Genomic DNA, 27,540 nt, shown 5'->3' with positions numbered 1-27,540 from the left:
GTTATATTCTCGTTCGAAATAATCAATTATATTTTATTAAGCAGAAATAATATTTTTCAATAATTTCATAATGAATTTCATAATTAAGATGAAATATTTTGTTAATTAATTAATAATTCTACATTGTTAAAGGACGATCTGGCAACAGAGCAAAGCGAGAGAGAGATAGCGCTATCCGCTTTGTTGAATGATAGACAAGGATAGCAATACCATTGCTAATCAAACACTGCCATTATAACGGGACCTCACTATAGATTCAATTATTACAGATCATATTATGAATAATATCGGGGCACCGAGCTTCACTCGTTATTTTTATTTATTGATAAACAGAACACAATTCTCTAAAATGATCGTGTTTATATTTCACAGCTGGCTATACGTCATCTTATGAATTTCGGGGATGCGATATTTTGATTTTTCACATACTCACTCGCTCACTCACTATTTTACTATCCACAGCTGTTTCAGCCAAGGATGAATTATCCTTTTAATGTCGTTCAGCGAGTTTTCTCAAGGATAAGACCTAGTGCAATCGAATCTTTATATCATAAACCTACTATGTTCCAAATTTCGTGAAAATCGTTGGAGCCGTTTTCGAGATCCGTTAAACATAAATAACCAGATATAAGAATAGCCAGATATAAAAATAACCAGATATATAAATACAGAAATTGCTCGCTTAATATAATAGGATATGATTGTGATTGAACTACAGGTAGACGCAAAACTATAAGAACTGTATAATCCACGTCAAAGCGGTAAAACTGTTATTATCATCATAATCATCCCACCCATAAATCATGCACAAGTCTAAAACTCACTTTCATCAATAACATGGAAAGAAAAAAAAATTAAAATTGAAATTATTTTAAAATCACTTACTGTATATTCAGAATCACATCAATAAAATCAAATTTATGAAGTAAAATCAACTAATTAACTGTACTATATCAACTATACCACAATAAATCAACCACTCAATGGATCAACTATATAGCCTAATCAATTCTCCAAATCAATCTTAAAACCTGAATAAAATACCGCATTAACTTCGAACAATACTTTAATGCACAAACACTGTTGCAATTCACATAACAAACTGAACAATCGTTAAATGCAAACGAACCTTGAAATCTGAAATTATTGAAATTACTTTTTTATCACTTCGAAACGTCTCAGTGATTCATTCTCGAAGAGCCCCATAAATTTAATCTTCAATTAGCTCACTGTAATGATAAATCTTATGATGCAATAAAAAACGAACTCAAATCATAGGAATTTAATTTTCTTTAAGCACGTTCACACGTTTTAAACGGAGAATTTGAAGATTAAACTTTTATAGTGTGATATCTGCCCTGTTTGTTTGCAGCATCTGTTCTCTCTGTCTAGAATGATAATAGACGTCTGGTTTTCGGCTAAAATTAGTTATCAATTGTTGCACTTGATAACAACGGTATTGTATTCAATTGTATGTATAAGGAGTTAAAAATCTGGTATCATGAACGCTACTAAAGCTTATAGGATTGTGGAGAGGTTCAAGTTTATATTGAGCAATGAAATCATAACAAACAATTTTATTTCTGTTTTAATTTGTAATGATTGTAGGCCTAAGAGCAGCCTATTACTTGTAGTTTCAAAATGCTTCTAATTTGAAATTTCAAGACTTCAACATCAAGAGGTCAAGAGCAGAACCTTCAATACATTCAATACCCTTTGAAATACTGTATTCAGATGAATAATTGTGTAGTTCACAGTAGTTTAAGGCTGTGCAAAGGCTAAAAATAAACTTTCTACTCGTGATATTTTTCAAAGTTTTTCGATTTGTATATCATCAAGCTATCAAAATGAGAAAGTTTTCTCAGGAAAACATTTTTTCCCGATCATTACTTTTTGAGATATGAGCGACTGGAGTTTGAATTTTTGTGACAGAGCATTTCAAATTCGGTACGATATAAATTCATGAGATTTAGATGATGGATTCTTCATGGTATTGTTGATCTAGTAGAACAAAAATTTTTGGGAAAGTTATTCAATTTACCAAAACTAAAGTTATTTTTGGTTATTTTTAGTAAATTGAATAACTATCTTAAAAATTGACATTTTCAGAAAATTTTTGTTTTACTAGATCAACAATACCATGAATAATCTATCCTCTGAATCTCATGGATTTGTCTCTTACCGAATTTGAAATGTTCTGTCCCAAAAATTTAAACTTTAGGCGCTCATATCTCAAAAAGTAATGATCGGAAAAAAATGTTTTCCTGAGAAAACCTTTTCATTTAGATAGCTTGATGATATACAAATCAAAAAACTTTGAAAAATATCACAAGTAAAAAGTTTATTTTTCGCCTTTGCACAGCCTTGAGAAGCTAGTTTCAAAGTTGCAAGGATGCTGAGAAATTTTGAAAGATGTGAATAAAGATTACTAAAATACAAGTACTTTTGGAATGAATGGAAAAACACAGTTCTATTTTTGTCTCATCCACATTTATAAGACTTGTAAACAGGACTGCAGTTTCGGTTTTGAAGTCAGCACATATTCAGCTGAAGTGAAGCTAACTACCTGTGTACAAGTCTGATGTGGATGTGACAAAAATAAAACTGTTTTTACTTCCCTTGCCCTATTACCATAGGTAAGGAAAGTATTGCTTTCCGAAAAAAAATTAAGGTACCCCAATTTCTAAATTCCTATACGTTTCAAGGTCCCCTGAGTCCAAAAAAGTGGTTTTTGGGTATTGGTCTGTATGTATGTGTGTGTGTATGTGTGTGTGTGTGTGTGTGTGTGTGTGTGTGTGTATGTGTGTGTGTGTGTGTGTATGTGTGTATGAGTGTATGTGCGTCTGTGTACACGATATCTAATCTCCCAATTAACGGAATGACTTGAAATTTGGAACTTAAGGTCCTTACACTATAAGTATCCGACACGAACAATTTCAATCAAATGCAAGTCAAGATGGCGGCTAGAATGGCGAAAATGTTGTCAAAAACAGGGTTTTCACGACTTACTCGAAAACGGCTCCAACGATTTTGATGAAATTTATACCTAAAATAGTCATTGATAAGCTCTATCAACTGCCACAAGTCCCATATCTGTAAAAATTTCAGGAGCTCCGCCTCATCTATGCAAAGTTTGATTTTAGATTCTCAATTATCAGGCTTCAGATACAATTTAAACAACAAATTTCATGTGGAAAATATAGAGCATGAAAATCTCTGCAATTAATGTCTCGTAACATTTTCACCTAAAATTGAAAATAAGCTCGAAATTCGAGAAAATGTGATTATTCAATTGCAAACTGTTTGCAACTGTTGATTCTATTAAATCATTCACTATGAAGAGATAACAGACCTCGTGTCTCCAGCGTATTGTCCTGTCACTAGCTGGCTCATATCTTTGAATAGTAGACTTGAGATGCGCGAGAACACTAGCGTCAGGGGATCAATTTTCATAACGGCAAGGAAAGTTGTGTGAGTGCGCCACACCAGATTTTTTATCAATTATGGAGAAATTTCACAAAATAAATTCTTATTCAACATACTTTTAGAATGTTTAAAATTGGCATTGACAGTTGAAACAACTAACAACAACAAACTATAGTTATAATTTTTTTATTGATTTGATATCTTGCCGAAAATACAGCTTGATATTACACCCACTGTAACTGTTACATCAATCAACAAATCTCCTTCTTCTTCTACTTCTTCCTTCTCCTCCTCTCCATCTCCTTCTTCTTCTTCTTCAAAGCCTGTTTCTACTCTTATAGGGCTTCTCCTCACTTCTCAATGTAATACGATCTCCAGCTGCAGTCTGTCTAAAAATGAGAGCAACACTATACATTATTGACAAGTTCTCCTTCTCACTTCATGCTGAAGTCATCTAGAAGCTCTAGTTTTACAACTGCATTCTCAAATTTATTCTCAAACTTACACTAGAACGTAGAAAATGCATAAGAGACTGCACGTGTATACAAAAAACGTCAACAATTCAATGAAACTACTTGAAATTATTACTAGAGTACTATTACTAGTACACCACTTATTTATTGAAACATTTTCAAGTTCGAACCCACTAGAACGTATCATACCATGACCGTGCCCGTACCGACACATGCAAAAAAATATTCTTTGCATCATTTGGTATGTAATATACCCATTAGACCGTTCCGTCACCGGCCAAGCACGGAGCGTGCCATGCACGTCCAGGTCAACATTTGTCGGCCAGTATATTTTGTCTGTGACGGAACGCTCCTTGCATGGCACGTGACGCCTGCAAACCCCGTTGTAACCGCGCATGCACCGCGTTGGTAACCAGTTCCCGCTACATTCTCTTGCTAACTGACGCGTTCCCAACAACTTCTGACCGGGCATCATACGCGTATCATACGCGTACCATACGCGTAATGTACTGGCATAGAACGCTGTTGATCCGTTGTAGTGGGCATAGTTGTTATTTTACGTGCCTGGCATGGTCTGACACGGTCCGTGTCTGGTACGTTCTAGTGGGTTCGAACCTTTATCCAACAACTGGAGACTGATATTTTCTGTATAGTATAACCATAGAGAAACCATAGCGTAAGTGGATATCCCATGGTATAGGGCGTTTATGTCGCAACTTTTACTGTTATCTCAAACCAAATACTGTTGATTATTGTCGATTTTCACTGTTTTGTTGAGGAAAGAGTGTATGAACGGCACAATATGAGAGACTACCAGCGTCACACAGCTTCACGGGAAAGAATTACATGAACAATCGGCTTGAGATAACAGTAAAAGTTGCGACATAAACGCCCTATACCATGGGATATCTACTTAAGCTATTGTTTCTCTATGGTATAACTTTGTAGAGAAGGATGAATTATTTCTAATTTCTAAAACTATTTATGTTATTCGCACTTTTTTTATTTTTGCCTGAATTCTCAATCTACTCTTTATTAATAAGAATAATCTCTCATGACGACTTATGAGGTCACCAAAAAAGTAGGCTATACTTCTCGCAGTATCAGTCTGTAGGCAATTTTATTTAAACAACTCCAAAATGAATAAATTTGAACAGTTTATTTACTTCCTGAAATAAAGTTCAACTACAGAATGGTATACTGGAAGTAGATAACCTTCCGTTCAGACTTCATAGCCCGATAAGAGTGAAAGGTCCAGCATTTTGCTCGGGAGTTCGAGCTAGCGAACTTGACCTCAAGGTAATATCTTCTTCTTCCACTCTTCATCTTCTTCTTCTTCATCAACTTCTTCTTCTTTTTCTTCTTCTTCTTCAACTACAACTACCATTTCTTCTCCATGTTCTTGTGACCTACTGATAGAGCAATAATCACAACAGAGCTCAGAAAATCTCAGTGAGGATAGAATGTAATCACATTTTAATTAATGTAAATACACATTCAAAAAGATATAAATATCATATTTTAAAAATGTAATTACATTCAATACTCACTGGCAAATCTAATGGAATGTTTTGGAAATGTAATCTCTAGCGGCAGACTATTTAAGAAAGAAGGTGCTGATTCATCAGCCTACGTTTCAGTACAGTATTTTGTTATGGTTACTTTTTTACTTTCCTTGCCCTATTACCATAGGTAAGGAACGTAATGCTTTCCGAAAAAATTAAGGTACCCCAATTTCCAAATTTCTATACGTTTCAAGGTCCCCTGAGTCCAAAAACATGATTTTTGGGTGTTGGTCTGTATGTACGTGTATGTGTGTGTGTGTGTGTGTGTTGTGTGTGTGTGGTGTGTGTGTGTGTGTGTGTGTGTGTGTGTGTGTGTGTATGTGTGTGTGTGTGTTGTGTGTGTGTGTGTGTGTGTGTGTGTGTGTGTGTATGTGTGTATGTCTGTGAACACGATAACTCCATTCCTAATCAACCGATTGATTTGAAATTTTAAACTTAAGGTCCTTATACCATGAGGATCCGACAATAAGAAATTCAATTCAAAATGACGAATAATTACTAAAAAAAACCATGTTTTTCACGGTTTTCTCGAAAACGGCACTAACGATTTTCTTCAAATTTATATCATGGATAGCTATTTATTAGCCCTATCAACTGACATGAGTCTCATTTCTGAGAAAATTGCAGGAGATCCGTAATATTCTTGAAAAAATGACGGAATTTCTGGGAAAATTGCAGGAGATCCGTAATATTCTTGAAATAATGACGGATAATCACTAAAAAACCATGTTTTTCACGGTTTTCTCGAAAACGGCTCTAACGATTTTCTTCAAATTTATACCATGTATAGCTATTTATAATCCCTACCAACTAACATGAGTCTCAATTCTGGGAAAATTGCAGGAGCTCCGTAATATTCTTGAGAAAAATGGCGAATAATTCCCAAAAAACCATGTTTTTCACGATTTTCTTAGAAATGACATGACCGATTTTTTTCAAATTCATACCCTGTATAGTTAGTTATTTATCAGCTCTATCAACTGACATGAGTCTCCTTTCTGGGAAACTGAAGGGGGGTCCACCCCATCCTTGAGAAATGGACTTTGTAACCTCCTTCTCGTGCATGAGGTAGGTAGGTAGAGCAGTTTATAAAAAGAACACATAGTCAAGATATTTCATCTGTAGAACAGCTGTTTTGACGACTTTTAAAAAAATCATCGAATTTCGAAATTTACACAAAGGAAAAAGTACTCTGAAAACAATTATATATACACATATACAGAAGTCTGATCATAATTTCAAATATGTTGCCGCCAATCGTTATTATGTTATTCCCCTTGATTATTCTCGTTTAAGATTGCGGCTTACAGTTCAATGAGCAAGGAAAGTTGTGTGAGTGTACCACACCAGATTTTTTGAAGAACGATCGACTGTTAATTTGTAGTTTGTAGCCAGTGAGTGTAGAATGTAATGTAATTAATGTAATTACATTCTATACTCACTGTTAGTAGCATCAATGTCGTACTACGATTGATTGGAATGTTGATGATTGGAGATCAGACCAAATTCACACTCAGTAATGGCCAGTGAGTGCAATTTAAATTAGAATTACATATTTGAATTTAAATTTGAGAAGCCTGAACCATAGAGAAACAATAGCGTAACTTATGCCTAAACTCTCTTTGGCTTCAGCACTTGGGTTTGTACCACAGCCATCTCTATTAGCAGCAGTGGCGCCATTTCACCAAACTGCTAGGGGGGGCAAAAACCAAGAGGTATGTGGGGGGGGGAAGGAATACCCCCAAAGGATAAAGGGTTCTGGGGTTTTCCCCATAAACTTTACATTCGAAGATGTTATTATATGCTTCATTTTTCCAGTTTTATACAAATGTGGTTGAAGTATCAATACAAACTTATACATTATTAGTTATTGAATCATAAAATTGTTATTGGAAATATAGGCCTACAGTAGTGGCCCTGTAGCTAAAGGCCCTAAAATAGGAATAAACTGAAACAGATTTCTTAAAAATCATGGAAAAAGATACATTTTTCTTCTACAATGACAATTTCATTGGGAATCATACCAATATTGGGAATCATTGGGAATCTAACTTTCAGTTAGAAAGCTAAAGAAACATTAAGCTGTTCCCATAATTCTCACCAACTCTGTACCAAAGACCTTTAAAGATGCATAGACTCACATGCAGCGCTAGTGACGTACTTGGAATTGAAATCCGCCATTGAGGGGGCAACCCATAAGATTATTACATACCAATGTCACCAATGCCTTTGTGATCTATAGTATTACAAATATGGTATATATAATATCTCGTGCTAAATTACCCCAATGGCGGACTTCAATTTCAAGTAAGAGCTATCATTGGGAAGGCATAGGCATTGTGGGTCTATATCTCTTTAAGGTCTTTGCTCTGTACATACATTTTTGATCGTCTGATTGTGCCCTTTCTTTTGCTTTCACTGTGACATCTTGCAACTTGTCGATTCTCACGTTGAAATTTATGCAATAACTCACTTATTCTGCCCTGATCAATAATTGTACCCTTTCTAGATTTAAGCTTCAACTATACCAGAGAGAAAAATGTATTCTTCATTACTCCGAACTTGTGGCCACACTTTCAAGGCAATTTTGCTACATTGTTGATACTGTAGAAGGAATTATACTAATTCTGTTTGAATAAGTATTAAATCAGTATGCGATTCTAAGGATTCGTGTAGATAGAGCCGCATTTTCATAATTTATCTGATCCTTAGGGGGGGCCTAGGCCCCCCCTGCCACCCTAAATGGCGCCCCTGATTAGCAGCCTACATGAGATATACTGGTATCAGCTAGCCTATCCTCTACAGTGGCAAGACAGAGAATCGGCAACGCTGTTCACTTATAATATTTGATCATAATAAAATAGAGAAAAGATTCGGCTTATACAGGTAGGGGATTGGAAATTCACGAATGACGCATCATCACGTCTCAACTACTCAACTGATTAACTTGACATTTTGCATATAGATTCTTAATTTACCGAGGATTGCTTATAAACCTATTTTAGGTTCAGTTCTTCAAGATTTCAGTACGTCAAGGTTTTGATTAGAACCTTGTGGAGAACGAGCTACCTGCTAGTCGAACATATTTATCGTCAGTTATACCATAGAGAAACAATAGCGTAAGTAGATATCCCATGGTATAGGGAATTTATGTCGCAACTTTTACTGTTATCTCAAGCCTATTACTGTCGGTTATTGTCAATTTTTACTGTGTTTCTGGAATGAGAGTGTAGGAACGGCACAATTTGAGAGACTACCAGCGTCACACAGCTGCATGGGAAAGAACTACGTGATCTATCGGCTTGGGATAACAGTAAAAGTTGCGACATAAATTCCCTATACCATGGGATATCTGCTCAAGCTATTGTTTCTCTATGGTTATACGCGGTAGTACTCTAAATAATATAACAATGATCGTATTAATAGGAATAAAACGTTATAAGAAGAGTATGCAACTGAATAATGAGACAATGATTATTAATTAACTGAAAAATTATACTAACAAAAACGTGAGTAGGCTGTAGGAAAACAATGCACCTGAATACTAAATTTACAATGCAGAATGAAGGTCTTGTCTTTGAAGATTCTGGTTCACTCTTTTACATAAAAAGTCATAATTCAACAAAGAATAGAGTCAGTCTTTTCTGGATCACGCGACTTCAATATAGTTTTCTTTTCATTGTTTTGATGTTGAACAATCATTGAGTACCTTTTCCAAATAATTCCTAGTCATTATTTTGAACAGAAGACCACATAAGGCGTTTGCAGACCAGTCGACAGGGCGGGAAGCTCTCTGTTTGGCTGATTTGGTTGGCGTTTGGGAATCAGATGATAATTAGTCTTTGAAAACTCCATGCAAAGAACACAGAGCTATTTGATTTAATTTATCTGTGGCTTGGAACAATAACTACCAATATCAATTTTTTTCAAAAATGAGTTTAATACACTAATACATAACTAATATCGATTATTTTCAATTCCAGAAGTGCCAATGTCCTATCTCAAAGCAATAAAAAGTTACCTTATAAAATTTATACTATCAATTTCATGATTTAGTAACTAAATTATAAATAATAACTGTTATTCCACTCTCAGAGTTCGAAAACTATCAATGAAGACATAATAATGTTTTTAGATTGTCATTTATACTTCGTGCCAGAACTACCAATGTCGACTTCTGCACTTCTAGCACTCGCATTTCTGTATCGAAATGCCGTAGTTCGAAAATACAAGGTGAACTTTCAAGCTGATTCCTGAGAGAGTTGATATTTTGACATAGCTAGTTCTTGCACCAAGCCACATTATTAACAACTGCTCATTTTGTTTGGAATATATTTATTTATTTATTTATTTATTATTTCATCACATTACATCATAATATTGGGAATACTCCCATTTGATAGGTGATTTGTCAAATAATTGCATCCTTAGAACTAAGTAAGATTTCTAACAGGTAAAATAAACAGTAACAGTATATAAAAATTATATAACAAAGTGTATTCTATATTAGGTCTATCATTATTCTTAGTCCTAAAAATAGAGCAAATGTGAGCATTTTAATTTGTGTCATTGAGTGCAGAGTTTATGGTTAATTGAATTCTGCCACCGAGTAGTACGCTTCATCAACTAAGACTCTTTTCACAGATTTCTTGAAAAGCTTTAGAGATTCGATTTTTCGAATGGTCTCAGGTAATTTATTATATAATCTTAATCCTGAATAAGAGGGATTTTTCTTATATGTCGCATGTCTATGGACTGGATACAACAGCAAATGCTGATTGCGTGTGGAGTAATTATGTCTCTCTGTGCAAAATCGAACAAATGCACAGTTTTTATATATTTTATTCGTCAAGAAATATATACTTTTTCCGAAAAAAATTAAGGTACCCCGATTTCTAAATTTCTATACGTTTCAAGGTCACCTGAGTCCAAAAAACTGGTTTTTGGGTATTCGTCTGTGTGTGTGTGTGTGTGTGTATGTGTGTGTGTGTGTGTGTGGTGTGTGTGTGTGTGTGTGTGTGGTGTGTGTGTGTGTGTGTGTGTGTGTGTGTGTGTGTGTGTGTGTGTGTGTGTGTGTGTGGGTGTGTGTGTGTGTGTGTGTGTGTGTGTATGAGTGTATGTGCGTCTGTGTACACGATATCTCATCTCCCAATTAACGGAATGACTTGAAATTTGGAACGTAAGGTCCTTACATATAAGGATAAAATGGCGAAAATGTTGTCAAAAACAGGGTTTTTTGCAATTTTCTCGAAAACGGCTCCAACGATTTTGATCAAATTCATACCTAAAATAGTCATCGATAAGCTCTATCAACTGCCACAAGTCCCATATCTGTAAAAATTTCAGGAGCTTCGCCCCATCAATGCAGATAGATTCCCATTATCAGGCTTCAGATAAAATTGAAACGAAAAAAATCAAGTGGAGTAGATTGAGCATGAAAATCTCTACAATGTTCAGTAACATTTTCACCTAAAATTGAAAATAAGCTTTATATTCGAGGAATTGTGATTATTCAATTGCAATTATTGTTGATTCTATTAAATCATTCACTATGAAGAGATAGCAGACCTCATGTGTGTGTGTGTCCAGCGTTATTGCCCTATCACCAGCTGGCTCAAATCTTTGAATAGTAGACTTGAGAAGCGCGGGAACACTAGCGTCAGGTGATCAATTTTCATAACGGCAAGGAAAGTTGTGTGAGTGCGCCACACCAGATTTTTACTCTAATATTGGCGTATGAAGGAGGCTCCTTTTTCCTTTATATTATCCTTGAAATGCAAAATTTCCACAAACCGTGTATATACGTCGACGCGCAATTAAAAAAGGAACATACCTGTCAAATTTCATGAAAATCTATTACCGCGTTTCGCCGTAAATGCGCAACATATAAACATTTAAACATTCAAACATTTAAACATTAAGAGAAATGCCAAACCGTCGACTTGAATCTTAGACCTCACTTCGCTCGGTCAATTATTAACAAAATGTTTATTTCTCCATCCTTATAGATTCTATTAGATTGAACATAACTTATCATACACATGATGAACATATTTATTTATTTATTTATTCGTAGACAGAATCACAATCATAAAAATATGATTAGGAAGGAACAACAGGCTTGGCACAAATCTATTCCATTCCCAAATTTTGATAAATTAATAAAATGTCCAAAAATAGGTTATGTTTCTACTATAAAACGTTCAAGTTTCGTACCAAAATATATACAAGCTAAACATTTTGAATTTATTGAAATCAAAACACCAAACCATATTTAAATATAACACTCAATTATCACTTCATATTGAATTAATCAAGTAATTTTATAAAATTTTTAACCCAAAAATACACACAGCTTCATATGTGTTTGTCAAGTTCCGTTCAATCTAATCGAATCTATTAGGATTATGTTATTAACATTGTGCTAATAACTTTGGTGTAAACGCAGCTTAAGTTTATTTATAAATTTATTGTTAAGAAAACGATTTGGTAACATTCAGGAGAAAGGATAGCGCCATCTGCTTTGTCGAATGATAGACAAGGATAGCAACACCAATGTTAATCAAATACTGCCATTATAACGTGGACCACACTCTCGCTTTACAGTATTTGAAAACACTACTCACGATCATTGAAAACAATACCATGTACTCTTCGTATAACAGCCAAATATGATTCCTATTAAATCATTGCTTTTTATAAATGTATTTAGAACACTACCGTATAAGAATGATGTCATCAGATGCTTCGGAAACGATTTGTTGAATAAGGTAATTGATATTTGCTTGTAAATTTTGGAGCATTGGTGTCATTCATTTTCTTTGTCTACGGCTAATTAGCACATCATTTCCTCTTTCTCTTCAACTTGTTTATATTTTCTTCTTGTTCTTCTTATCCTCATTTACTTCTTCTTTCCTCTTCACCTCATTTTTCTTCTCTTTCTTCTAGGATTTCTCATTTTTCTTCTGATTTTCCCCATTTTTCTCCTCCATTCTTCTAGTTTTTCTCCTCTTCTATCTTATTATTCTCCTATTATGTTGGCTTCCATTGGACTGCTTCTCATCTCTCTTTTTTGTATCTTTATTCAATATTTTGCCTTTAATATGCTATCCTATGATGTATTTGTATTCTATTGTAGTTCTTGTGACCTGTTTCCCTGTTGAATCAAATATTTCAAAATTGTATTTATAATATAAATCGATCTCCCTTCCAGAATTCAAGCAGTTTCGCTCTTGGAGAAAGGGACCACATCATGCCGGGCTCAAAATTTTCAACTGTTTGACGGACGAACTTAACAGTGTTGACAGTCTTGCTAAATTTTATACAGCTCTCAAAGATACTCTGACTGAATGCTGCCCGTATTCATTAAGAGAATGTTATGAGATCTTCTCATTGAGAAATTCTCATTGAAATCCTAGAGATCATAAAATCATTCAGGCGATTTTGTAAAATGAAAAACTTTCTCTCAATGTAGGAAAAACATATATTTGATATATTTGACATGTCGTACACCGTTTGAGCTGTGCTCATCAAATGCGGTTTAATACAATGAAATAACAATAATTATAATAATTCACTTTTCTGGAAAAACCGACATTACTATTTCAATTATTATATATATATATATACTACAGTATTATTATATTGTATCATATCAATGAAGAAAAATGAAGAAGAATCCCCTTTGGCAATACGAGAGAGTGCATTGCCGTGGCGTAGGCTATCATTAGAAAAAAATCTGAATTTTTCCCCAAACTTATTCATATTATTTGAGAAAGAGGGACTATTTCAATCATTTTTATCTGGTATGAAATGTATGGACGGTTATGAAAAGTATTGAATGAAAAATACTAAGAAATTGTCAACAAAACCACAGATTTATAGATAGCCTACTTATCCGGTTTCGGATATTACACCTCTGTTTATCAGAGATTGACAATGGTGTAACAACCGAAACTGGTCTTTCTAAGTATCAATAGATCTGTGGTTTTTTGACAATTTCTTAGCCTTTTTCATTCAATATGACCACAATGTCAACTTCTCAACTACACAAAAAGGTTTGGTGTAATAACCGAAACTGGTCTTTCTAAGTATCAATAAATCTGTGGTTTTTTGACAATTTATTAGCCTTTTTCATTCAATATGAATAGTTACCAAAATGGCAACTTCTCAACTACACAAATAGGTTATGAAAAGTATGAACTAGTATACCTTGAAATCAGAAAACCATGCACATGATTTTTATTACTAATCACAAAACTCATAAAGATTGAGCAGTTTAAAGAAAAAATGTCAGTCATGCGCAATTAATCAAACCAATGGACGGTTTTATTAAGAATTATTGAGCACAAGAATGAGGATTTTATTGTGCGTATCAATAATAGTGTACCATATTACACACAAAGTTTCATTAGTTTCAAGTTTAAACGTTTAAACCGAGTAGCCAGCCTACCGTGACAGCCTCTACTGCTATTGGCCGAGACCAGACACGCTCGATGACCATATACTAGTAGTTCTGTGAACAGTAGACCTCACGCAGTATTCTCATCCACAAGTACCTGATTGAAACTATAGTTCTTATGGAAATACAGCAATAGACTGGCTTCTCCACACATCTGTGTAATCACTTGTCAGCTGATTTATGATGAATAATTCTATAGTCTGATTTTTACTTTCCTTGCCCTATTACCATAGGTAAGGAAAGTATTGCTATCCAAAAAAACTTAAGGTAACCCAATTTCTAAATTTCTATACGCTTCAAGGTCCCCTGAGTCTCATCTCCCAATTAACGGAGTGACTTGAAATTTGGAACTTAAGGTCCTTTTACTATAAGGATTCGACATTAACAATTTCGATCAAATGCAATTCAAGATGGCGGCTAAAATGGCGAAAATGTTGTCAAAAACAGGGTTTTTCGTGATTTTCTCGGAAACGGCCCAACGATTTTTATCAAATTCATACCTAAAATAGTCATCGATAAGCTCTATCAACTGCCACAAGTCACATATATCTGTAAAAATTTCAGGAGCTCCGCCCCATCAATGCAAAGTTCGATTTTCTATTCCCAATTATGAGGCTTCAGATACAATTTAAACAGAAAAAATCAAGTGGAGTAGATTGAGCATGAAAATCTCTACAATTAATGTCATGTAACATTTTCACCTAAAATTGAAAATAAGCTTTAAATTCGAGAAAATGTGATTATTCAATTGCAAATTATTGTTGATTCTATTAAATTATTCACTATGAAGAGATAGCAGACCTCATGTGTGTCTCCAGCGTTATTGCCCTGTCACCAGCTGGCTCAAATCTTTGAATAGTAGACTTGAGATGCGCGGGAACACTAACGTCAGGTGATCAATTTTCATAAGGGCAAGGAAAGTTGTGTGAGTGCGCCACACCAGATTTTTTACTCTAATATTGGCGTATGAAGGAGGCTCCTTTTTCCTTTTATATTATCCTTGAAATGCAAAATTTCCGAAAACCTTGTATATACGTCGACGCGCAATTAAAAAAGGAACATACCTGTCAAATTTCATGAAAATCTATTACCGCTTTTCGCTGTGAATGCGCAACATATAAACATTCAAACATATTTAAACATTAAGAGAAATGCTAAACCGTCGACTTGAATCTTAGACCTCACTTGATTAACAGTGTAACAACAGAAACTAGTATTCCAAATTTTTTAAATAAATACTGTAATATCGGGGCACCGAGCTTCGTTCGTTATTTTTATTTATTGATAAACAAAACACAATTCTCTAAAATGATCGTGTTTATATTTCACAGCTGGCTATACATCAGCTTATGAATTTCGGGGATGCGATATTTTGATTCTCCACAGATTCACTCGCTCACTTTTTACTATCCACAGACGACGAAAGTCTCACCTGTTTCAGCCAAGGATGAATTATCCTTTTAATGTCGTTCAGCGAGTTTCCCCAAGGATGAGACCTAGTGCAATCGAACTTTTATATCATAAACCTACTATGTTCCAAATTTCGTGAAAATCGTTAGAGCCGTTTTCGAGGATCCGATGAACATAGATAACCAGATATAAAAATATAAACATACATACAAAAATTGCTCGCTTAATATAATAGGATATTATGCTGCTCATTCATTACAATTACTAGAGATTGATAAATAGTGTAACAACAGAAACTAGTATTCAAAATTGTGTGAATATATAATGTATATTCTGCTGCTCATTCATTACAATTTATTAAAGATTGATTAACAGTGTAACAACCGAAACTAGTTTTCCAAATTATTTCAATAAAGTAGGTAGTGGTTGTGACAATATCAAGTCTCTTTCATTAAAGATGAAGAACAGGTTGACAGAAAAAATTAGAGTGTGAAATAAGAGGAAAAATGGAGATGTTAACGAGAGTTTATCACTGTCATAAGTTCACGGTAATTTGTCAAAACGATTTGTTTTTGAAAACAGTTCGAAAATTATGTTCAAATGATTCTAAAACCTTGTTATCTAATTTGCTAATATGCACGGAGCTTATAAGGAAATGCGATAATTGTGAGAAATCTTGAGTATTTTTCTACCTACTATTATTAATTTTGGAAAGACTCAATGAAGTTCAATGAACAAATAACTTATTACTGCTAAATCATACTCGAGTAATTGGTAATTGGAAAATGCTCGGTAATTGATAATAATTTATTGTTTTCATGCACTCTTGTATTTCCTAAACACTTCTAATCTTAGTGAGAGAGTATAGAATGTAATTGTGTCATTCTAAATATACATACTTTTAACTTCTTCAATTATATCAAATTATTACAAAACAGTTGATTAAAATAATTTATAGCCTACAATACTTTTCTAATACGTTGCCAATGAATTAATTATGGGCCTATAGTATATGTCTATCAAGCCTTCTTTATGATTCATATAAATTGGCAGTATTTGAAATATGGGCGGCTGCAGTGGATATCTCTGCTTGTTTTCTGACAGCTTGAGGCCCGGTTGGACAACAGCCGGTTAAATTTTAACCGTGATTAATTTCACAAGAACCATGGCGTTTTTGATAAGACGGCTTCTCTGATTGGTTCTCGTGGAATTAAACACGGTTAAAATCTAACCGGCTGTTGTGCAACCGGCACTGAATGTCTCAAATTATTTCTCAATTTTTTTTAATACTCTGATTAGTAAATATAAATCTATACACCAACTAAAATACTCTATCTAGAACTCTAGAGTTATAGAGTGCTGGAAACAGAAAGAATTTTCAAGTTGGAAATACCTGCACGAGTGGGGTTCAACAATTTTAACTGGTAAAACAAGTACTGTACTTTGTATATTATTTATGCTACATGTTTAAAATGTTGGATTATTTCCAACACCAATAAATTCCAAGCTCTACACGTTTTCAGGCTCCGGTTATCTCTTCCTTTTCTATTTCTACTTCTACCTCATCTTCTTTTTCTTCTTCTTCTTCTTCTTCCACTTCTTCTTCTTCTTCTTCTTCTTCTTCTTCTTCTTCTTCTTCTTCTTCTTCTTCTTCTTCTCTTCTTCTTCTTCTTCTTCTCTTCTTCTTCTTCTCCTTCTTCATAGTCTTCTCCTCCTCCTCATATTCGTAATTTCTTTATATTTTTATTTACTTCTCTAAATTGAGTTAAAAGCCAGGATCCTCAGTTTCCCATCTTTAGATGTGAATCACTACTGGAAATATTAGTTAATTTCAATACTAAATCAACTGATCATCTTGAAATAATTAATCTTATCCATCTATTTTTTTAGAATCTATTTTCATTTATTTATTTGTTCATTTATACAATAAGTACATTATCAAATGATAAGGAGAGGAAAAATAAGGTAACCTTACCGTGAGGGAAGGTATTATCATACTCATCTCACCTATTAACTTACCATGGATTTATTTAAATTGACAAGTCTTTAAATTCGTATGTAGCCTGAATCACAATGACATGTGATTTGTATTTCACCGGTTCTCGAAAACGGCGCTAACGATTCTCACGAAATTCAGAACATAGTAGGTTCATCAGATCCTGTGAATGTGTCATTTATAAAATAAAAGAAACCGGACAAAATAGCTTCACTACAACTATTTTTTTTTTAAATCGACTTGTTCTCCTTCCAAATCTCGTACACATGAGTTCTTATTTTACTGTATTCGGATATTTGAGATTATGATTCAGGATATTAACTAGTCATCTTCCTTTCAATGCATAATGTGAAGAAGTGCCGTATCTAAAAGTCTACATTAATAATTTTCTATATTCAGGTTTAGGCAGAGAGTATCGAATGTACACATAAAGGTGCTTACAGACTGTCGCTCTGCTCCGCAACCGAACGTCACTCCAGCAGAGCGATTGATGATCGACCGGCGAGCAACAGTGGTTCGACCGGGGAACGCGAGAAGATCTAACATCTTCCGTAACGTTCATGATGGGGTGCGTTGGCGGTGCGACTGTGGTTCGATGGTGGTACGAGGTACGAGGGCGGTACGAGGGAGGAGCGTGCTCGGTGCGGGTTGGAAGCACGAATATGTGTACGCAGCTTTATATTACAATATCGGGGACCGAGCTTCGCTCTGGAGTACAATAGCATAAACAATTTATTACGAAAGAAGAAATTATAATAAAATTCATAGTTCATACAGAAAAATGTTCTATCTAATAACAATGAATTGAGATTTATTCCCAGAGGAATGCAAAAATTTCCCTCACAAAGGCCCGGTTGCACAAAAGCCAGTTAAATTTTAATCCTGAATAATTTCACGTGAACCAAATCAAAGAGGACCATTTCAAAAAGATAGTTTTACTGGAATTAATCAGGATTAAAAATAACCCGGCTTTTTTGCATCCGGCACTAAGTACCTGATTGAATGATTACAAAAGTTCAACAGCTGAGTCATAATTTTGACACAGTCCCACACACATGAACTCGCTCACTCACTTCCATCATCAACAGACGATGAAATAATTATTATCAGCTGTTTTTCCAAGGATGAATAATAATTATCCGTTTAATGTTATTCAACGAGTTTTCCCACGGATGAGACCTAGTGCAATCGAATTTTTATATTATAAACCTACTATGTTTATGTTTATGCTGTTCTTAGTGAGAATTTTGTGTGTATTTTTGGCTTCAAAATTCATAAAATAACTTAATTAATACAATGTGCAGTGATAATTAAGTGTAATATTTAACTATAATTTGGTGTTTTAATTTTTCTAAATTTAAAATTTGCATCTCATATTTATTTTTGGACGAAAGTTGACCTTGAACTTCTTACAGAACAAACATAACCTATTTTTTGGACATGTAATCAAAATTTGGGAATGGAATAGTTTTGGGCCAAGCCTGTTGTTCCTTCCCAATCATATTTATATGATTTGTTATTGTATCCACGTATAAATAAATAAATTGTATCCACGTATGTTCTGAATTTCGTGAGAATCGTTAGAGCCGTTTTCGAGATCCGGTGAAATACAAACATATAAACATCTAAACATATAAACAGAAATTGCTCGTTCAATAGTATAGGATACGAAAATTATATTACTATATTCTATTCTCACTGGGCTCAGGCTACTACATGTTTACGTTTATGTTTTCTACATTTTACGTAAATTTTACGTTTAGAGTCGTACTAGAAGAGTAGCCTTCTATTAATAGTATTATAGTACTATTAGAATACAGTACTATTTAAAAGAAACAATAATAGTAAATCCATAATTTTGCTTCCGAGGCAAATAATTGCTCCAAGCAAAAACTGTCAACTAAACATTATTTTTTACACCACTATGCAATATTATTCTTACAACTTCAATTATTTGCTTCCTCAGCAGCTGCCACTTACCTTCCTATTGTAATTACATTCACTTCAAACAGTCAGCATTCCTTATGAAAAACGTCAATTAGCTTCCCATTTCCCATTAAAATCAATGCTGACAAAAATATGAATTTTATTGAATCTCACCAACTATGAACACCTATTGCAACCAACTCAAAATTAATCAGATTTAATTTAAACTGTCACCATTCCTTATTAACAACAACAATATGCTTCCCATTCTACCAATACTGAAAAATCAAAATTAATCTCTCTCAAGCTTGATTTAATTTATTCTGACAGCATTCTTCTATAATATAATAAAGGAAAGAATTATTGGCTTATACACAGACGGGATAGGAAATTCACGAATGACGCATCATCACGTCTCAACTACTCAACTGATTAACTTGTAATTTTGCACGTAGATTCCTTATTTATGAAGATGGTTACAGACCTATTTTAAATTCTTCAAGATTACAGTTGGTCGAGTTCTCAGTTTGTCAAGTTTTTAATTAGAACCTTGGGGAGGACGGGTTACCGCTTTAGTGAGGTCCACGTTATAATGGCAGTGGAGAAAGATAGGAGAACAACGTTGCCGATCCTCTGTCTTGCCTTCTATAGACGGTAGTTGATACAGGTTAATTGATGTAATATTAACTGTTCATTCTCGTTTGAAATAATTGACCAAGCGAAGTGAGATCTAAGATTCAAGTCGACGGTTTGGCTTTTCTCTTAATGTTTAAATGTTTTTATGTTGCGCATTTACGGCGAAACGCGGTAATAGATTTTCATGATATTTGACAGGTATGTTCCTTTTTAAATTGCGCGTCGACGTATATACAAGGTTTTTTGGAAATTTTGCATTTCAAGGATAATAAAAAAGGAAAAAGGAGCCTCCTTCATACGTCAATATTACGTAAAAATCAGACTATAGAATTATTCATCATAAATCAGCTGTCTAGTGGACTATAATACTACCCGTTCAAAAACATCGAACATCTTGAAAATAATTGTATCTTTCCATCAGACAGTTGCCAACAGACCTGACAGTTGCAGCCAGTTGTAGACAGTAGACAGTTGCAGCCAGACCTGATAACAGCGCTCACACACACATTACGGGACGACACGTCACGGTACGATATAGGACAGAAAGCTCTATGTTTATTTAGGATTTTTTCTAGACATTTTAAATTGATAAATTATTTAGGCTATTAATTTTTGAAAAAACATAACAGGTCAATGTAACTCACTGAGCACGAGGTCTACTGTTCACAGAACCACCTTCATTGTATTATCATTCATCCCCATCATCATCACCTAGGCTTAAAATACATCTAGAAAGTCACCTTTGTAAAATAATAAATATAGACGGTAGCTGGTACAGGTTTATTGATGTAATATTAATTGTTCATTCTCGTTTAAAATAATCAATTATATATTATTAAACAATAAATTATATTTTTAATAATGAATTTTCATAATAAATATTAGATATTTCGTTAATTAATTATCAATTCTTCATTGTTTAAAGATGATCTGGAAACACAGGAAAGCGAGAAAGAGATAGCGCTATCAGCTTTGTTGAACAATAGACAAGGATAGCAATACCATTGCTAATCAAACACTGCCATTATAACGTGAACCTCACTGTAGATAATCAATATACTTCCTATTCAACCCTAACATAACTTTAATCACACTATGTAGTCTGATTAACTTTCAACTGTCAGCATATTATTTATAATATAACTATCAGCTTATAAATAAGTACTATCTATATAATTAATAAAAATTAATAAAAACAACTTGTAATACCCTTTCTTATTTAAAATATTATTTTTTTATTATTTATCTACTATACTGAATATTTCATTTGTTTATCCGTGAAATGAAAACATATTCATTTGAACTATTGAAAATTAGAATTCTAAAAATTAGATTTGAAACCGTTTTGGGCGTAAGCCTGTGGTAGTTTTCTGCAATAATATTCTATAACGATTTAACCTTCCGGTAGTGTTGTATTTTTTACAACATCCAATTTTTCAAGTGTTATGTACTCTGTTTACTGTTAAAACATATTAATTAATTGTATAACTACTTTATCCATCTTCTAGGATTATTTTACGCCTTTGATTTGGATGATTACTAGTTCATTGACCGAGCGAAGTGAGTTCTAAGATTCAAGTCGACGATTTGGCATTTCTCTTAATGTTTAAATGTTTATATGTTGCGCATTTACGGCGAAACACAGTAATAGATTTTCATGAAATTTGACAGTTATGTTCCTTTTTAAATTGCACGTCTACGTATATAAAAGGTTTTTGGAAATTTTTCATTTCAAGGATAATATAAAAGGAAAAAGGAGCCTCCTTCATACGCCAATATTAGAGTAAAAATCTGACTATAGAATTATTCATCATAAATCAGCTGACAAGTGATTACACAGATGTGTGGAGAAGCCAGTATATTGCTGTATTTCCATAATGTCTATAGTTTCAATCAGTTACTTGTGGATGAGAATAGTGCGTGAGGTCTACTGTTCACAGAACTACTAGTAAATATAACTGTTTAAAATTGGGTATATTGAAAGCTAATTCATACTCTAATATTGGAGTAAAAATCAAACTATAGAATTATTCATCAAAAATCAGCTGACAAGATTAGTAATTACACAGATGTGTGGAGAAGCCAGTCTATTGCTGTATTTCCATAAGGTCTATAGTTTCAATCAGGTAATTGTGGATGAGAATACTGCGTGAGGTCTACTGTTCACAGAACTACTAGTAGCCCTATAAGGTACATCAAGCAAAGCCATCAATTCTGTGTTATTGGTTCGTTTACAGTCCTCGTATACAGTCTTTCCCCATCTTATGCACTGTCGCGACTAAATGGTACCTAAAGACTGAACCATTTCTCGGTTGGTACTGCAACTCAGTGGAGTGATGGGGGGAAAGTTTTGGAATGCATAGGTGACTCTTTCACTGACACCACTCCATTCAATAATTTTGTGTAGTAAAAAAACTAACACTGTTGTACTTTTTACAACAGCGCGACTGCCGGAAGGTTAATAGCAAATTAATGTTGTGTAATTCTGAATGATTAAATAAATATTCTATTTAAATCGGAAGCATTGATAATAATACTCGGAAGGTACCTGATGCTAACAATTTGAAATCAATGACGTCACAAACTATGAGTTGAACACCTTCTGAACAAGACAATAACATTAATCAACTCAAGGCCATTGTCAAACTACAGACTACATTGTCAAAACAATTTATCAGCTCGATCTGCTGTCAGCAGTGCAAAATTCTTGATGCTAAATTGTTATTACATCGTTAGAATTTGCTAAGCTTTGACAAATTCGCAAATGATGATTGCTCATAATCTGTTGCGTAATGCATGTGAACTATAATTTCAGTGCATTACATCCATAACTATAAAGGAACTAGTCATCTATTATAGACTACATTTATTAATTATTTATTTTTCTGTCATGTAACCCATGTTAGAGTTATTTTACTAAACATGGAAAACATTTACAATATGGAAAAGTCCACATTTGAGATTAGTTGAAGCTGCGTTTACACCAAAGTTGTTAACAAAATGTTAATCCTTATAGATTCAATTAGATTGAACATAACTTATCATACACATGATGAACATATGTGTTCATCAAGTTTCGTTCAATCCGATAGAATCTCCAAGGATTAAGTTATTAAAATTTTGTTAATAACTTTGGTGTAAAGGCAGCTTAAGGCTGTGCAAAGGCTAAAAATAAACTTTTTACTGGTGATATTTTTCAGAGTTTTTTGATTTGTGTACCATCAAGCTATCAAAATGAAATAGTTTTCTCAGGAAAAAATTTTTTTCCGATCATTACTTTTTGAGATATGAGCGCCTAAAATTTAAATTTTTGGGAGAGAACATTTCAAATTCGGTAAGAGATAAAACCATGAGATCTAGAGGATGGATTTTCTTCATGGTATTATTAATCTAGTAAAACTTAATTTTCATGAAAATATCAATTTTTGAGAGAGTTATTCAATTTACTAAAAATAATTTTCAGTTAAGTTATTTTTGGTAAATTGAATAACTTTCTCAAATATCCATTTTTCAGAAAGTTTTCATTTTACTATATCAACAATATCATGAAGAATGTGGCTTCTAAATATCATGGATTTATCTCTTACCGAATTTGAAATGTTCTGTCCCAAAAATTTACACTGCGGGCGCTCATATCTCAAAAAGTAATGATCGGAAAAAAATATATGCCTAAGAAAACTTTTTTATTTTGATAGCTTGATGATATACAAATCGAAAAACTTTGAAAAATATCACCAGTAGAAAGTTTATTTCAAGCCTTTGCACAGCCTTAGCTTGAAATTTTCAACACCGAGGGCCTGATCATCATGTACTTGCTACAAGGAGGAGACTGGAAATAGATATACCGCGCTGTAGAACAAACAAGAGGAAGGACTAATTCCCAAAATTTCTACTGCAATTGTACAATGACCTGCCTGCTAGTGAAAAATGGAAGAACCTACAGTGTATTGCTTTTAAAAACAGAGTTGAGATCTGGCTGAAGAGAAGCCCATTCTAATTAGTCAATGAGTATTTTTATTCACACAAGGACAATATATTGTCTTTTTTAGGGCTAGGCTACTCTTAAATATAAATAAAAATCTTAGTAGGTACCCTTTTTAAAATTGTTTACTCACAAAAATACTTACCTGATAGCCATTATCAAGTCTTGATAATGACTTCATATAGCCAAAACATGTTGTGTGTGAGTAAACAATTTTAAAAAGGGTACCGTACTTGGATTTCTATTTTCATTTATAAGGACAACATAGTTTGACCTGTCATCTTGTTTTTAAGCCATTTATCCAGATAACTGGTCATTGATGTAGAAGAAGGAATTGAGGAATATTACTTCAACTAAAAAATAACCTAGATTTAGGGGTTGCTACCCTTCTAACCTACAAATTTCTAGGCTGATCAGGAATAACATGCAATAAAAAAATAAAATTTAGTGAATATAATCAATTTCCTAATTTATTTAGTCTAAAATCTACAATAACACCATTCCCAAAAGAAAGTAATCTTCATAAAATTCATTCAAAGTACTTACAATTTGTGTAATATCTCTCCTAGACAGTAGACACTGATCCAGTTACAAGTTTTTCGATTAAAACATAAATAAAATCTAGGGTAGAATGTTTTTATCACAGAATAAAGTCGAATAAACTAATATTTTATCACAGATAACCTTAATTCACAGAACCAACCGTACATCTACTGTAGCAAGCGCTATTCACCGACTGACTAAAAGTAAAAACCAAACAGCTGATTGTAGAAATCGTTCTCAGAGAAGGTACCACGCATGCGCGACGTTATAAAACCAGTAGAACGGCTCGCTTTCAAATCAACTTTACAAATTTTCGCTTATAGCTTTTAAACAATTCATAGTATTAACCGTTCAAGAAGAATTATAGATAAAGCAAGTAGAGAGATAAAACTGATCATCATTACTATGACTTTATTTTGTCGTACATCAACGTGATGATAAAATAACTAGTGAAATTCTCTTAAAACTGTCAGAATTTCCTATAAATAGCGCTACTGCTCCCCATAAAAACCGATACTGACCGTTCTAATTTCTAAAAATTTCTTAGTTCTAGTCTTTTAAATTGACAGCATTCCTTATAAATAAAAGCAATTCTTACTGCATTCAATATATTATGACAGTTTAAAGTGAATCTCTCTGTTTATATTACCCTAGGTTAAGATTGTACCGTATGATGCAACAGTGGATGAATAGTTTTCATTCATTAAAATTGTATTGTAATTTTATTGTAGTCTTTGAAATAGTAGATAAAGTGATGCTGTATAATGATGTAATAACCTGGATCAGTTTATTCACAATTTTATCTGAATTGAGATTGTACAGAAATGATACATCTCAAAGAAAACATTTAATTTAGCCTAATTGAAAATTTGTACTGAAGGTGATATCATTCTATGTACAGAAATGACACATCTCAAAGAAAAATTCTATCTATATAATTTAATATTGTAAATTTTTAATGAAGTGGACAACATTCTATCAGTTGCATCATATACCGATAAAATATAAAAATATGAATAATTCCCTATCTTGTTTTTTACTTCAAAATGTAGATTCTTATACTTTAATAGAGAAGTTGTGTTTCTTTTCTGGCTCAAAATTTTGTAAAATTACTCAAAAATTTCCAATTTGTAGAGATTTGAGTGAAATATTTTTGTTGTTAATTAGTTTTAAAATATCAAAATTTAAAATTTTTAGTTTAGTCATTAGTTTTGAAGTGTAAACTGGACTTTTTGAAGTGAAAAGTGGAATCTAACCTCATTCTTTTTTGAAACTTTTATTTGTAAAAATTTGGGAGAAGACAGTTTTGGGCTGTGCCTGTTGCCTTCTCCCAATCATATTTTAATTATGATTTGTGATTGTGAATAAAAAAAAAATAAATAAAAATAAAATAAGTAATAGTTATTAATAATATCAATGTTTGAAATTGATAATTTGGTAGTGAAATTTGTAACTTATAGAGGCAAGAGTCAAACAATCTACAGTTGTTATAACTTGCATTTTAAATCCATTATTTTATTAATTTCAAGAAAGGAACCTATAATTCTATTTTATAAATCTACAGTGATAATTATTTACTGCATGTCAGCATTTTATGTGAACATGAATGTTTCCCATTCAAAAAATGATGACTCCTTGATAATTAATTACAGGAATTTAACTTACACACAAGCAACTTGTGAAAAATCTAGATTTTATTTGCTAGAGCATTTAGACTACTCGATAACTCATCTTTACAATTAATGTTCAGTAACATTTTCACCTAAAATTGAAAATAGCTTGAAATTCGAAAAAATGTGATTATTCAATTGCAAACTGTGATTCTATTAAATCATTCACTTTGAAGAGATAGCAGACCTCGTGTGTTTCTAGCGTTATTGTCCTGTCACCAGCTGGCACAGATCTTGGAATAGTAGACTTGAGATGCGCGGGCACACTAGCGTCAGGTGATCAATTTTCATAACGGCAAGGAAAGTTGTGTGAGTGCGCCACACCAGATTTTTTTAGATTAATTTGGAAAGCTCAAAACATCTCAGCTGCTCTAGAAGAGTAGGCTAGTGTAAAATTTATTCCAATCTCCAGCAACTATATGGTTTATTTTATTTATTTAGCGATGATAAAAACACATAATCGTGGAATGATTAGAAATGAAAAAATCTGGTGTGGCGCACTCACACAACTTTCCTTGCCGTTCTCTCTCTTGGGTTAACAGCCGTAGGGCTGGTTGGCAGCAGCTCTCCATGCTTTTCTGTCGTCCGCTTTCCGCTTCAGCTCGTAGTATGATCCACATCTCATATCCCGTAGCAATTGTTTCATATACTCCAGCCTAGTTCTTCCTCTCATATTCCTTCCCTCAACCATTCCCTCCATTATCCTTGTCAGTAGAGTGTCATGTCTGATGATGTGGCCATGAGCAAGAGCATGGAGCATAAGGTTTTGCTCATGAGCAAAAGGTAGAAGCAAAAGCATATGCTCATTTTTATATGAATAAGCTTTACCTTATACTCCTGAACTCTGGAGCAAATGCTCACGTATTTTAAAGAATTTTCATCAGCTGATTCGCTTTTGTAGCCTTACTTTGTTTTTATAGCTCACGGAAGCGCTAAATATGCAAGTAGGGTGCACCGCTTGTGTTTGCGTCGTTTGCTCTGTTTTCTATTATGAATAGAGTTTAGAATTTTGAAATAATAGCGTGAAAAAAGTCATTTCTATAATAAGCTTCAGCATAATCTTATAATATCAATAGCCTTCTTATAATCGTCTTCACTCTCATCTTCTCAAATGCCTATTTCCTATTTTTTGATGGCTATCTTGATATCAGGTAGCTAGCTATCTTTTGTATTTATTCTTTTGTAGGTTTATAATGAAGGTGATATCATTCTATGTACAGAAATGACACATCTCAAAGAAAAAATTCTATCACTATAATTTAATTGTAAATTTGTAATGAAGTGGACAACATTCTATCAGTTGCATCATATACCGATAAAATATAAAAATATGAATAATTCTCCATCTTGTTTTTTGCTTCAAAATGTGGATTCTTATACTGTAATAGTTATTAAATATCAATGTTTGAAATGGATAATTTGGTAGTGAAATTTATAACTTATAGAGGCAAG

The 27,540-nt window shown here is 33.4% G+C and overlaps 1 protein-coding gene across 6 annotated transcripts in view; it reads right to left on the bottom strand.

The window, feature by feature from the left end:
* The window catches only part of LOC111057847 (cystinosin homolog), a 68,197-nt gene extending 43,585 nt beyond the window's left edge, over positions 1-24,612 (bottom strand). For 3 of the 6 annotated variants that reach the window (XR_005572701.1, XM_039439568.1, XM_039439565.1), the window contains exon 1: positions 24,422-24,606. The gene's annotated coding sequence lies outside the window, so the exon portion shown is untranslated. Of the gene's footprint in view, positions 1-885; positions 951-1,129; positions 1,299-24,421 lie in introns of those variants that run through there. The other 3 variants (XM_039439569.1, XM_039439567.1, XM_039439566.1) reach the window with 3 other exon arrangements.
* Between the last annotated feature and the right edge of the window lie 2,928 nt (positions 24,613-27,540).

The sequence above is a fragment of the Nilaparvata lugens genome, chromosome 13, assembly GCF_014356525.2.
Source record: "Nilaparvata lugens isolate BPH chromosome 13, ASM1435652v1, whole genome shotgun sequence".
Lineage (NCBI taxonomy): Eukaryota > Metazoa > Arthropoda > Insecta > Hemiptera > Delphacidae > Nilaparvata > Nilaparvata lugens.
Note: the sequence above shows the minus strand (reverse complement) of the source record. Positions and strands in the feature narration are given on the sequence as shown.